We start from the raw sequence: 13669 nt of genomic DNA, 5'->3' as shown, positions 1-13669 counted from the left end.
CACACACACACACACACACACACACACACACACACACACACACACACACACACACACACACACACACACCGATTTTCTGGATATCTTTCCGGAGGAAGGAACAAAGCTGAAGTCTTTGGTATCATATTACAATACTGAATGAGATAAGAGATATTATTACTATGTTTGAACATAAATGTGCTGACTCCTTATCACCTTGTAAAAGAATAAGGATGATAAGACATTCATCTGGTGAACCAACTGGTCTGACTAATAATTACCGGGTGAATCAGCGGTTTCCAAAACTTAACTTAAAAAATTAACTCAGGAGAGAAAACTGCTGCCTTGACTCAAATCTAAAACTTGAAGAATGTAATGTAACTCAACTGCTGTTAAAGCAGCAACTCACACGACTAGTATTCAAGTATTTTTCAAGTTTATGAATTCATAGCTATTTTTTGTGACATTTTACAGATGAAACGATTAATCAGTTAATTGAGAAAATAATCTGCAGATTAGTCGACACTGGAATAATTATTAGCTGCAGTCCTAAACTACAGCGGGCAGAGTTGGGGATTGTGTTTTAGTCTGGACGGGTGGAAGCGTCCACTTTATGAAAGAAACCAAATTACATCCAGTGGTTGATTCAGCGTGGAGAACCAACTACAGGCAGAAGTGCTGCTCTGCAACACCACAGCGACTTCCAGTCGCCCGGCAGAGCTGCGAGCGTGAGAGCAGACCACGACGAATCAGAGGAAACGAGGGAGAGAGACGCGTGTTGACCAAATGTACTGACCCGTAACGCTTGAACCCAACAGCAGAGCAGACGATCCGCTACGCAAGCGCTCACGGGGAAACACGTCGTCAGGCGTGTTCGTGTGGACGGAGATCATTTCTGAGGAAAACGCTCGTGTGCACGGACATCTCTTTAAAAAGGAGAAAGGTATCAGTGGGGATGCAGACTGAGAATACTCACAGCTCAGTCTGTAGACCTCCGGGTCACAACCCGATCAACACCCACACCTGAGGGATCTACTTCAAAAGGCACCACAGCGCTGCTGTCTGTGTCAGACTAGAAGAGGCAGAGAGACTTCTAGGAACAGTGCCAACACACACACGCACACACGCACACACACACACACACACACACACAACACGACCCCCCCTCACTTAGTTTACATGAAAGCAGCAGAGGGGCGGGACGGGGTGAGAGGCGAGGTTATCTGATCCCTGTTCACACCCTGTAAATCACAACTCTGAGTACGCCCACAGGGCGATCCTCCATCCTGTCAGGGTGAGCTGTCAGATCATTAAAAAACTCCTGACCACACCTCCCCGTGTACACTGGAAGAATATTCAACTGAATCGTGGTTTAACTTAAAGTCCAAACTTTAGAACTAGTTTAGTTTCGTCTTCATATTGCTCCTATTTGGACAACAAGCTTTTATTACAAAATGAGGAGAAATTAGGAGCTCCTCTGTCACAAGTAACGTTAGGCTAACTAACTGACTTTTTAGGTAGCTAGCTAACGATGTCATGCTTTGTGGAGGAATACAGAGCAGCTGATCGTCCGCACACGCAAATATATTTATTCATTCGTTTCAATTTGGGTGAGCAAGCATCTCCATATTGATGAAACGCTATTTAAGTTGGGTTTAAACTTGAATTTACTAAACTGAGATTAGTTTTTAACTGCGCAACAGAACTCTGCTTAAATTTCAAATCTAGACTTACTCATTTTACACATGGTTTTGCTGAAGTGTGTGTGTGTGTGTGTGTGTGTGTGTGTGTCTGTCTCCCACAGTCCAGCTGCCATCATACTAATCTCACAGAGATGCTATCGCTGACATTCCTGACGGGCCATTGGGGCTACTTCACCAAGCCACACACAATCACAGCACTTTGTCAATGCACCCTGACACACACACACACACCTGTGACAACAGCAACACCAACAAGTAATCCATTACAAAAAAGAGAAAGAAGTAACAAGAGAAAACTGCAGTACTTGGATTCAACAGTGAAAGAAAAACATGTGTTACTTCATGTAAATCAGCCTGGTACTCAGATCACACCTAAGCCCTCGGCGATTTCACAGCATCACAGAGAGCTGTAGAACCTGCCGGAGGAACATGTGGAGCTGCTTGCACCTTTATTACTGGAATGTTTGCTGCTGATATGAAAGTGTATCAGTGTCCTGACACACCTAAACACACACTCAACAGAATGCACTCAGAGATATAATCGCTGCACATCTGACAAAACACGCTTCTCTCGTTACACAGCTCAACCCCTCAATTACTGACCAACACACACACACACACACACACACACACACACACACACACACACACACACACACACACACTATAAGAAGCTGGTGGTACATTCAGTGAGTGAGTGATTCCAATGGTCCCGCAGTGTTCATTTTATCAGAGAAGACTAGGATGAAGATGTAAAGTAGCCTGAGAAAACAAAAGCTAAAATTAAAACAATTCTTGTAAATGAATAAAAAAGAAACACTTTTGTGTAAGCAGAACAAATGATAAATAAAAGTCTTAATAAACTACCTGCATGTATCGGTGGAGTCACACGTTGTACGCAACTACTTAGTAAATCAGTATGCTGCCAAAGAAAATCACCCTTTGACTCAGAATATCTCTTCTTCAGATGTTGATCTACTGATCTCTTAGGTATTTTTCAACTTGGACCCTATTTCTCCATGTTTTTGTGAAACTGGTCCTCTAACGAGTGAGAGCGCTGCAGCTGGCAGCCTCTAATGAGCTGCAACGGCAACTCCTCACCGTCACTGTACCACCACTAAAACGCGTGTTTATGCCAATGAGGCTCATGTGTCCGACAACTTCTTTACTCACTTGTTCCAGTCCGTTTGTTGTTTATTAAGACTCACTCAACAAGAAGTCTTAAGTGTGTCATGTCTTAAGAGTTGGAATCAAGTTCTTTGGAATGATTAAACAGGAGGTTGAATAAAGGGTCAAACAGTGTGTCGTCTGCATATTGTCAGAGCTTCTGTGGATCCATTGGAAGAGATGGTTGTGAATCAGTCCGTTGATAGTGACAGCATTTTAAGCTTCGGAGGTCTTGGTCAGATCAGAGTCCACTATGCAGAGTGCTGACCCTCTGGTCATGTCCCCGTCCTCTGACAGGGCTGGTCCGTGTCCTTGCTGTGGTGCACAGCAGTAAGTGATATCCTGGTCCGGCCTGCAGGCCTTGATAGTGACCTAATTTACAGACACATATGGGTCGCTCTGCAGCTGTATCCCGGATGCCAAGGGGTTAATAACATATTTCAATACAATTATAACACAACTGATCTCACTTGAAAAGTTTGAACGATGTAGGCATTTACCAGGCAGAGGTTGTGGATGCTATTAAATTGCATTATGGGAAATGTAGGATCCAGCTTTTTTGGAGCATGACCCATACTAGGGTCTATAAGTCAAGTAGGGAAACTATTACACTGAATTTGGTATTCTTCACCGTTTGGAATCCATAGAGAGCTGCAGGGATGACAGATTTTATAGGCCGACCCGGAAGTTAGCATCCCATTGCCATGATGCCAAAGGGATTTTTTCATTTGCTTTTGGAAGACACCACCCCTGAGTTAAAGATGACACTGACAACCTATGTAGTCTCATTTAGCCACTTGTTAGCAAACAAGCGTTCAAAATTCACTCATGCATTTTACAAAAAACCATAACTTCTCTGAGGCTTTTGCTTACACAGACCGTATTTAAGGCATTTAACCAACAGTCCATTCAAAAAACCATCGACTTTGAGATGAGGGAACCAGAAGTGAAAGAATGATGACTCAGTCAGAAGTCAAATATGAGCCAGATATGAGAGGAGCATGAACTTCTAGATGTGCGAGTCACGAGGCAGATTGATGAACCAAGTGCCGAGTCAACCAATCACGTCGCGTCAGTGACATGAACACAAAGATTCAAACTGGCTAAATGTGTCTGATTAAACTTCCAAACGCAGAGTTTAGATCAGTCGCTGACGTTGCAGCACTGTGGTCTCTCTCACACATCAGAGACACCGACTGACTAATGCGCTCATTATGTGTTCATCATTTGACAAATGAAACCCTTAATTTCCACGTTGCCATCAATCCTCTCCTCCGGATGCGACACCGTCAGACGAGGCTGATGTGACTTGGACCGAAATAGTCTGATGACGCAAGAGCACCCGCCGTCCTGGATGTGTGTGTGTGTGTGTGTGTGTGTGTGTGTGCGCGTTCATTCACTGGCTATATGCGACTTTAACATATGCTCATAAACGTGTGCTGTTATGTGTCATAATAATTTGTACGTACATGTCATGAATAGTTGTATAAAATCTGCTGACAGGCCGTTCTGAGGCAGTTTTAGGTCTTTTCAACAGAAGGAGCGAGTGCATGTGTGTGTGTGTGTGTGTGTGTGTGTGTGTGTGTGTGTGTGTGTAAGATCATTATGTAACAGCACAACCTTATGCACGACATCCCACATAGAGTACATAATGAATAGTGTGCCGTATGCAGATTAATAATGCAGAGGCTGCGTCAGTCTGTAAGGGCTTTCCCATGTAACTTCCAGAAGTACTCACAATGTTTGCTGTCACTGAAACCGTGTGTGTGTGTGTGTGTGTGTGTGTGTGTGTGTGTGTGTGTGTGTGTGTGTGTGTGAGAGAGAGAAGAGTACATAGAGCTCTGCTTTCCTAATCAGCGGCGATGTGAAATCACAACATCTTCCAAAATGTGTCGACTAGCTGGCTGCTGGGTAGAGGAGACGGGAGGAAATTGATGGTGTTAAGGAGGAGTGGGAGGGGGTTGCTAGGGGAAAGGAGACATGTGAGGGTGAGGACGCAAGGGAGCAAAGGAGAGTGAGGGATGAGAAAAGAAAAAACACAATACATGAGACAGAAAACAGATAAGAACAATTACAAAGACATTAGTTAGCGTGCTGGCTAGCTAGCTCACCTCATGGCACACTGTGCTTATGAAATGGTAAACACGGCAGATAACCCCTTCGTTGCCATTCTGTACTGGTACTGCACATGTGCAAACTAGTACCACACACACCTGTGGTTAAAAGCTAGCTGTTAGCTGTTAGCAGCCGGTGGGCACAGTCCTGCTTGGCTAAAGAACGGAGCTAACAGCTGACGTTGACGGAGGTTGCATTGAGTTGCATTGTGAGGATTTCAAGCTCTACTCAGCAAAAATGAGTCCATGGCGGAGGGAATTGTCAATTACAGTTCTTAGAAAGGAAATGGAATCAGCAGGTCAGACTTTAAAAAAAATATAAATGGACAAGCAAATGGTGCATCTCTGGTCATCACATGGTTTTAACAATGTCACATTACAAACTGCAGCACGGGTCTCATCCACCGTCAACAGCTTGCGATTGCTCTGCTCTCTGCTTATTAACGACTGACTTTGGCAGCGTGGCATCACTTCCTCTTTTCAGGACCATCTCAGATGAGACGAACTTGAGCATCGCTTTCAATTCTTCAAATTACCTTTCAGGAAGTACATTTACTCAGAGCACGTCGTTCTATCGTGTAAACACAGCGTGTACATTTCAAACCTATATTGTGTAGATGCATGTGTGTGTGGATGAGTCAGTGCCCTCCTGATTTTGACTCCACTCACAGAGCTCCACTTTAGGTAACATTAATATGCACCCTGCTGCTCTCACATCCATACAGTGCCTTGATGCAACTCACAGAGGGCCTGTTTGAGGTTGAGTGAAAGGGCTAGTGTTTAACCATGTGTGTGTGTGTGTGTGTGTGTGTGTGTGTGTGTGTGTGTGTGTGTGTGTGTGCGTGCGTGCGTGCGTGCGTGCGTGCGTGTGTGCGTGTGTGTGTGTGTGTGTGTGAGACAGAGCGGATTTCTGGCTCTCAGGACGAGCTAGTATGATCCAACACTTGCTGCAGCCCATTAGTGTGCAAGTTAGTGAGCAGCGAGACAGACGGACAGACAGAGATGTCCTCCCCCTCCCTTTGGAAAGGACATGCAGCAGCAGTGGCTGAATGAATCCCCTGTATGTCCCCGTGGTTTCGCCCACACACACACACACACACACACACACACACACACACACACACACACACACACACACACTTTCTATGGCCTATTGTTGCAGAGTGAGGACGCATCGTAATGGAATGCAAAGCAGCGCACACACACACACACACACACACACACACACACACACACACAGGTCAAATTCTAATCCCAAAACAAACACTGTCACACACAGGTAGTGGACACACACTCATCCAGGGCTAGGACATGTCAACGGGTATTCGCTGTGTGTGTGTGTGTGTGTGTGTGTGTGTGTGTGTGTGTGTGTGTGTGTGTGTGTGTGTGTGTGTGTGTGTGTGTGTGTGTGTGTGTGTGTGGACACACTGCAACTTGGTCTGCTGAAACAACACTATAGTGAATTCCAAATGAAGTTTAAATTCCTCACATTCCTAACTATTTGGGTTCCATTTCCAAGTTACAACTTCATTCCTACTTCATATAATATTACAAATACACACACACACACACACACACACACACACACACACACACAGTATTAAACAGGCGATAGAAACTGTTAATCTACTCTATAGGAAAATGTGTATATCCCTGAATTAGCGGCACTTTGTTAGCGTCTATTCATCAATAAAACACGACTACTAATACTGCAGGGAGGAAGAGGGACCAGCAAAAATAACGGGGGGCTTTTATTGTGAAGGAGTTATAGGAAATTAACCGTTTTCATCCACCGTTTTACAGCCGCTCCTTTAACCATACAATATACCCGATCCCTATCCGATCAGGCAGGTCGCACTGAAGACTCAAGTGAGGACACACATCTGCTGATGATCACAAAAGTCACGTTAAAAAGACAAGTGTACCCACGGCTTAACTGCTTTCATATGGCCGTCCTTTTCCTTGTGTTTGGAGGCTTCATTGACACACGAGACCGGCCTCTCTGGCTGGTTCTTTGAATCCCCGTTATCACCCCACACTAAACACCTGAGGATGCAGGTGTTGCGTTACGTGAAGTTAAATATGAAGCTCATTCAACCAAAACCAAGAATAACTTTCAAAATCAAAGCTAAAGGAAGCACTGAAACCATAACTGGTGACAGGAGTTCTATAAAATATCCAGTCAATACCAAAGTGATGAGATTGCCTGAACATACCTGCCTTACCCTCGTCTCTGACACACCTCTCGACCCCCCCCTCTGTCTACCTCTCCCTCCAGCTGTGCACCGTGGGACTCCTCACCCTCTGGATAAACCCCAGCAGTAAAGCCTGGCTGCTGACACATCGGTCCAGCTGCTGCTGTAGTGAGGATTACAGCGACCGGCTCACTCTGTACCATCCCATTCTTCCTCTCCCTTCTCCATCCCTCCATCATTTCATTCACTCAATCCGCCGTTGTCACGCAATGTCGCACTCCACCCCTCCATCCCCACCAACATACACCAACACACACACACACACACTGCGTAATACGTGTGTGTGTGTGTGTGGGTGTGTGTGTGTGTGTGTGTGTGTGTGTGTGTGTTTGGCTGCCCAGGAGACACGGCACTATGAAATCATGTCCCTGGCTGTGGGCTTGAAAGAGGAAAGTGAACACGCACTCTTCACAGACACATGACGTTGTGCAAAGTCTGTAGCAATGTGTCACACAGTTGGCTCCGATTCACTGAATTCATTTAAAAAATGACTCAACTCGTTTTGGAGCGTCTGCAATGGTGATGGTTGCTTCAACATGTTGCTAACTTTTCACCCTGACAAATTACCGTTAGGATAAAACGTGTTAATACCTGAGAGAAGAGGAGAAGGATCCCAGAGTGTGCGTTTGATCGGAAACTCAGACATGCAATCACTTGATAAGATGGTCAGGGGTCAGAATTTTACGGCAAAACCAGTCCGTTCCAATGGAACCACCGCGATCTGTGGATCCACTGCCCACTGGGGACGAGGACGTGCCTGGTCTAGTTCCACTGGGACACACAGGTGAGCTCCTCTGACCGACGGAAAGCCGTCTTCACAGAATTGACCTTTGGTAGAACGGAGAGCCAAAAGAGAGGAAGCGGCCGTAGATGTGCTGCGTGATCCAATATCACCACCTCTGGGAAATCACAATGGACACTAAACAATGAATTGATTATTGGGAAAAAAAATAATCATTAGATGCAGCCCCAGATGGCTTTGCTCTGCATTTGTCCACAGCAATAATGGCAACATATTGACTGTAAAATCATTGAAATAGAATTGACTGAAAGAAGGGAGGGCCTCAGGTTTGCATTTCATACGGCATAGAAAGAATGAATGCCTCGATTCACTTGGCCGCGGCTTCCCTCAACAACCCCGGACCTTATTAATTAAAAGACAACAAACCATCTGAGGCTGAGCAGCCAGACTCAGACCGGTCAGGAGCCCACAGCCTCACGTTCCCTTTGCTACACCACAAGCTGGCCTCGTCTGCCAACGACGGAGTTGGCCGAACATCCTCACGACACGAATACATCGTTATCAGGTACACACTTCTGACGACTGTGGAGAAAAGACAAACGGGGCCACGTTGAGGTTCAACTGATGCTTTGGCACGAAACCACCGATCCGGTTCAGGGAATAAAACATTCTGTGCTATAATGAGCCACCGGTTTTTAGAGCCACATTGATTTTACAGTAAACAGGTTCGATACTAATGGGAAAGCATTACCGGCTGTACTGGAGCTATTTACAGCTGTGTGGAGGATCGATCACCGTGAAGCAGATCATAAATGCTTTCCCAGGGTCAAGCTGTGCGGAGCATGTGGCCTGACAAATTACATGGCAGGCAACCAATCAACTGATGCTGCAGTCTTGAGAATTCAGCAAAGGCATACAATGTTACCAGGGAAGGGACACCGCAGAGGGCGAAGGCCGGAATCAGAGCGACGTCGGCCTTCTGTTCTGTTGACTCAGCAGGGTCATCTAGAACAAGTTAGGCTGGGGGAGTTCCCCAAGCAGGAAGATCCTTCCTCTCGATGGTCAACCCGTGTCTGATACCCCCCCCCCTCCCCATAAGTCTTTCTAACTACAGAATCAGAGGAAGCTGCATTCCAGCGGAAACCGAAGACCTGACAAGCACATCCAGTTTGAAAGCCTTTTGTCTTTAGATGTGGCCAGACGACACTTCGTTCAAACTACTTTGTATCAATTATACCCCAACAAAGCTGCCCGATCCGGGCCACAAAGCTTAACCGTGCTGCTCCAACGGACACCCAATGAGTAGCTCAGGAGCATCGTTATGTAAGGATCATAATGCAGTCCTTGTCCCGGACTAAACTGCCCTCAGCAGCAGCATTGTTGGGCAGCACAGGAGCGAATGGATGATGGACTTCCCCTGCTTCCTGATTCCTAGACAGAGGCCGGGATGAAGCCGCCTGCCGGCCTCGAGGAGAGAGTATCCTGCTGCAGTCGGGTCGACCCCGACTGTGGAGCGCAGATCGGCTTTCCCGCCCCCCCGCCCCCAACCCCTCTTTTGACCCCGACTCCTCCTTGACCCGGACAGCTCCCAAATAAGCTTCAACATACAAGGTTGCATGGTTGCAAAAAGCGCTCCCTGACATGCTTCAAGATGAATTATGGCTCCCGGTCATGGTGAGCAGACACCAAGAGAGAAGAACACAGCAGATTATCCATCAGTTTATTTTCAGTGTGTGAGCAAGAAGACGGGGAGTCGATGGCTCACGGCTCCAGTCAGACATTCCACTGGCTGAGAATAATTCAGGATCTTTCCAACTGAGTAACTCTAGGAACCCGTCTACTCGGTTCCCTTCCTTCCTTCCCTCCCATCCTACTGATTCACCCCTTCCTTCCATTATTTCTTCCTCCGTATGTCTCCTATCCTTTCTCCTTATTCATATTTTAATGAACGTGACTAATGTCCTTCCATTTCTTCACTGCAGAAGATGTATATTACAACACATTATGCTTATGTACACTGCCTTAAAATGGAGCATACTGCTAGTTCATTGCATGGTATGCAGCATAGCTAAAAGAGCTTGATGAATACTTGTATGTATGACCATAATGGTCTTGAAGCGTTCGGTCAACCTTCCGTTGTTATGGAGCTAGCATAAAAGTTACACATTCATCAACGCTTTCCTAAAGCAGGCCTAAAGGCCACACTGGTAGCAGCTCCACAGTCTACAGCTCTACCTGACTGATCTCCTTTTCATAGTTTGTATCATTAAACTAGATAAGAAACAGAAACTTAAAGACAGAAGGTAGGTAGATCTTTGACTCTTGTCCTCTCCTTTCTGTGAGCTCCATCATCAACTCTCACATGTTTAAGAACTGAGAGCTTTTGATAGAATTCTCTATTCTCTACTTGGGACCTTCTGGGCTTCCTGCTTTGGGCCACGACGTGGTTATTAATTTGAACAGAATACCATTCGAAAAGGACAAAGAGAAAAAAAAAAAAAGAGCTTTAATAATTCCTCCAAAAGCTAGAGAGAATAACGCCAGGACACACACATGTGTCTGTGTGATCATCCCTCGAATGCTTAATGACTGAAACACAACGTGATCCATCCTGTAGTTACACTGATGGATGAAACAGCTCCAATAAAAACAATGCCTTCATTCACCATACAATCATATCACATATTCATGATACAATAAATGGCACGCTTCCCATCAGACTCTCTATAAAGCAGGAACATAATTCTAATATTAAATCCAATGGGCAGTCAGTGATGAGCCTCCTCCTACTCGTTCTAAAGGTTACAACCAATCGTCTTTCATGTCCTTTTAAAATCAGTTCTTTTTCATGGACAATGAGCATCTCAACTGGACCTACTGCAGGGCTGCATATCAAACATTTGCACTTTTTATCATCACCAAAATCTTTCCATAACACGGAGTATCAAAAAAGTAAAGAAACCGGCATTTAATCTCAGTTTTGTATACCTCATAATTAAATCTGAATTTGACTTGGACAACATTTTCATATAACTACATTGTCTCTAGAGATAATAAAAACTCAGTTTGGCTAATTATGTTAAATAGAAAGATATGTTTGTATGTAACTAAGGTAACGGTAGCAGTAGTTATTGGTAGCCCTACGTGGACTAGAAGCTCGTCTAATCGGCTCAAATACGACACTCCTGCATGGAGTCATGGACACTAGTGTTAAAGACTCATTTGTCCTGAAAGTGGGCACTTTGTTATGCAGCCGGCCATTTTGGTGAAAATACATATTCAGCTTTAGCAAATGTCGAAACTAGTCAGAGTCAATTTTGCTGTAGGTTATCGCAAAGTTTGATTTCACCTGTGCCGTCTCCCAGAATACAACACTGTAGAACCACAGAGTGGTATTTGGTGTTGTCCGTTGAAACACTGGTAAAGTTTCAGCGCCCTGACGGAGCAGCACCATAGCACAATGTGACGAGATGGGCCGATGTATTTATGAAAACAGATGTTCCCGTTTTATTTTTCTTTAATCACTGGAAATATCTGCTCTCAGTGGCACCAGTCCTGCTGTGGTATTTCCATAAAAGTAAAATGCTTTTCAAGGTAGTTTCTCCTCCTAACAGGAGTCTCAACAGTCTGAATAACACAACTGCCTCCAACCACACAGAACACTGCAGAGACGGAGCAGCGTCACACTCCCAGCTGCTGGAAAATGTATCAACAATGGAGATTGATGATGTGGCCTCGAACTTCACTCGACACCAAAAAAACACCAGTTATAAGGGCAGATACGTGTATCCTTCAAAATAAGAGCCTCTTGAGTTTTCTCTGTAAAGACAACAGGGTAGCAGGGAGGCATCCAGCCAAGAGCAAACAGAGAGCGCTCAGGTGGGGTTTGACTCAACGCCTCTCTTTCACCTCTGCACATTGTGGAAGTTAACAGAGACACAGTAGCTGTTCACTTCAGCAACTCTGGTGGAAGTTGGTCCGACGGTGACCGACCGCTGCGTCCTGTTTGATGACCCCTCAAGCCCTAATACCTGATCACTTTGGTGGGCTTACCAAGCAACGAGCAACGGGACAATTTAGGGCTGCGACTGGATCAGGTCCATAATGAATTCAGGGCCTTAGATCAGTTGTTCCACCTCTTATTTCCCACTCAGTAATCTGGCTGGGGGGGGAGGATTGGAGAGTAATCTGGATAGAAGGAGGGAGACAGGGAGGGAGGGAGACAATCCTCTCTGCTGTGATTCCTCTTTATAGCATCAATTTCAGGGGCAAAATGTGCAATCATGTCCCAGTGCAGGTGTAAACAATACAGTTGTATTGTTATAATGAGTGACGCTGGCTGGTATCAAAAACGGTCAAAAGGTTTGTTTTACAAGTGATACCAAGAGAAGAGTTTCGTTTGGTGTAACACATAAAGGAGGAACACAGGTCGTCACTTTGAACCCTAACCTGAACTCAGCTTTGATGGTCCACTCTCAGTCATAATACCTAACCCCATCATAACTGAACAAACACCGTGGGCTGATAAATACCATGAGGTGCAGCTGAAAGCTCTGGGAACAAAAGCTAATAAACGGACTTTGAATTTGGGGGAGTCACACTTTTAGTTTCAAAAGGTATATTATAATAATATTTGGATTTTATATATAATAATCTTGATATCTATTTCAACCACAGTCCTTGTAGCTAAATCTAATATTTAAAGTAATCTTTTAATGTTAAGAAGGAATCGAGAAAAGGGAATGAGTGAGAAGCTTATCTTCCTATCAGCAGCATTGTGGGCACTCAATGATAAGCAGTGATAAGAGCTAGAACACAACAATGGAGAAATATCTCCGACTCTGACAGAATGGAAGCACTGCTCCTCACCCGTGCAGTAGAAGTGATACTCATTTAGTATGGGGTGTGGAAGAACTCAATGCACGCACAGTTAAGTATATGGAGCTCAACCACTAAAAGAAACACAGCCCGACACAAGCAGCGTTTCTGTGCGGTCACTCCCAACAGACTGCAAGTGAACGGGCAAAGCTAAATGGGACGCGGACAGAGTCAAGCTACATAGCACAACTTCGCTCCTCTGTCTGCTGTGACGGTGCAAGTTCACCGCGCGGTGCGCACCCATGCTGCCTCAAGTGCTGTCGGGAATATCGGAAGGACCATATTCAGTCACACGTGACCTACCCACCTTCGTAGTAACGGGGGGAGTGAAAGCCCAGAGTGTGTGTGTGTGTGTGTGTGTGTGTGTGTGTGTGTGTGTGTGTGTGTGTGTGTGTGTGTGTGTGTGTGTTAGCTACGAGACGTTCATGAGAGTTGCAGAACAACTGCCTCTGGCTGGAAACTTAAAGAATGGCCAACTACATTGCTGCTGCGCGTTCGGCCCGCTGCTTTTCGAAAGTAAGAGTTTCCGAGGAGCACCTGAAGGCACCGTTATACCCTACACCACTAACTACACCGTCTCTGCGGTGCGTGCTGTGAGATCACTCATCCGAAATCACCGTCATTTCACTGCTGCGAAAACTGTCCAGCGGTCCGCGCGCTTACTTCGCGCTCACAGCAAACGGCGCAGGTCCCACACACACCGCGAGCACAACACAATGTTCTTCTTTAAACGTGACTCACCGTTAGTTGTCTGCTCTTTTTTTGACAGTTTGTAGGGAGTCCGCGAGCGTCGCTGTCACCGCTACGATCCGCCCACCCGAGTGTGCTCTC

General features: G+C 45.5%; 1 protein-coding gene across 9 annotated transcripts in view; it reads right to left on the bottom strand.

Moving 5' to 3' along the window:
- LOC137871689 (microtubule-associated protein 4) overlaps positions 1–13669 on the bottom strand; it is an 83244-nt gene extending 69575 nt beyond the window's left edge. For all 9 annotated transcript variants that reach the window (XM_068709576.1, XM_068709575.1, XM_068709579.1 and 6 more), the window contains exon 1: positions 13580–13669. The gene's annotated coding sequence lies outside the window, so the exon portion shown is untranslated. The remainder of the gene's footprint in view (positions 1–13579) is intronic.

This window comes from Cebidichthys violaceus, unplaced genomic scaffold (genome assembly GCF_023349555.1).
Source record: "Cebidichthys violaceus isolate CVI_PGR_0920_01 unplaced genomic scaffold, fCebVio1.0.p SCAF_15, whole genome shotgun sequence".
NCBI classification, from domain to species: Eukaryota; Metazoa; Chordata; class Actinopteri; order Perciformes; family Stichaeidae; genus Cebidichthys; species Cebidichthys violaceus.
The sequence above is the reverse complement of the archived record's forward strand: the minus strand, read 5'-3'. Positions and strand labels throughout refer to the sequence as shown.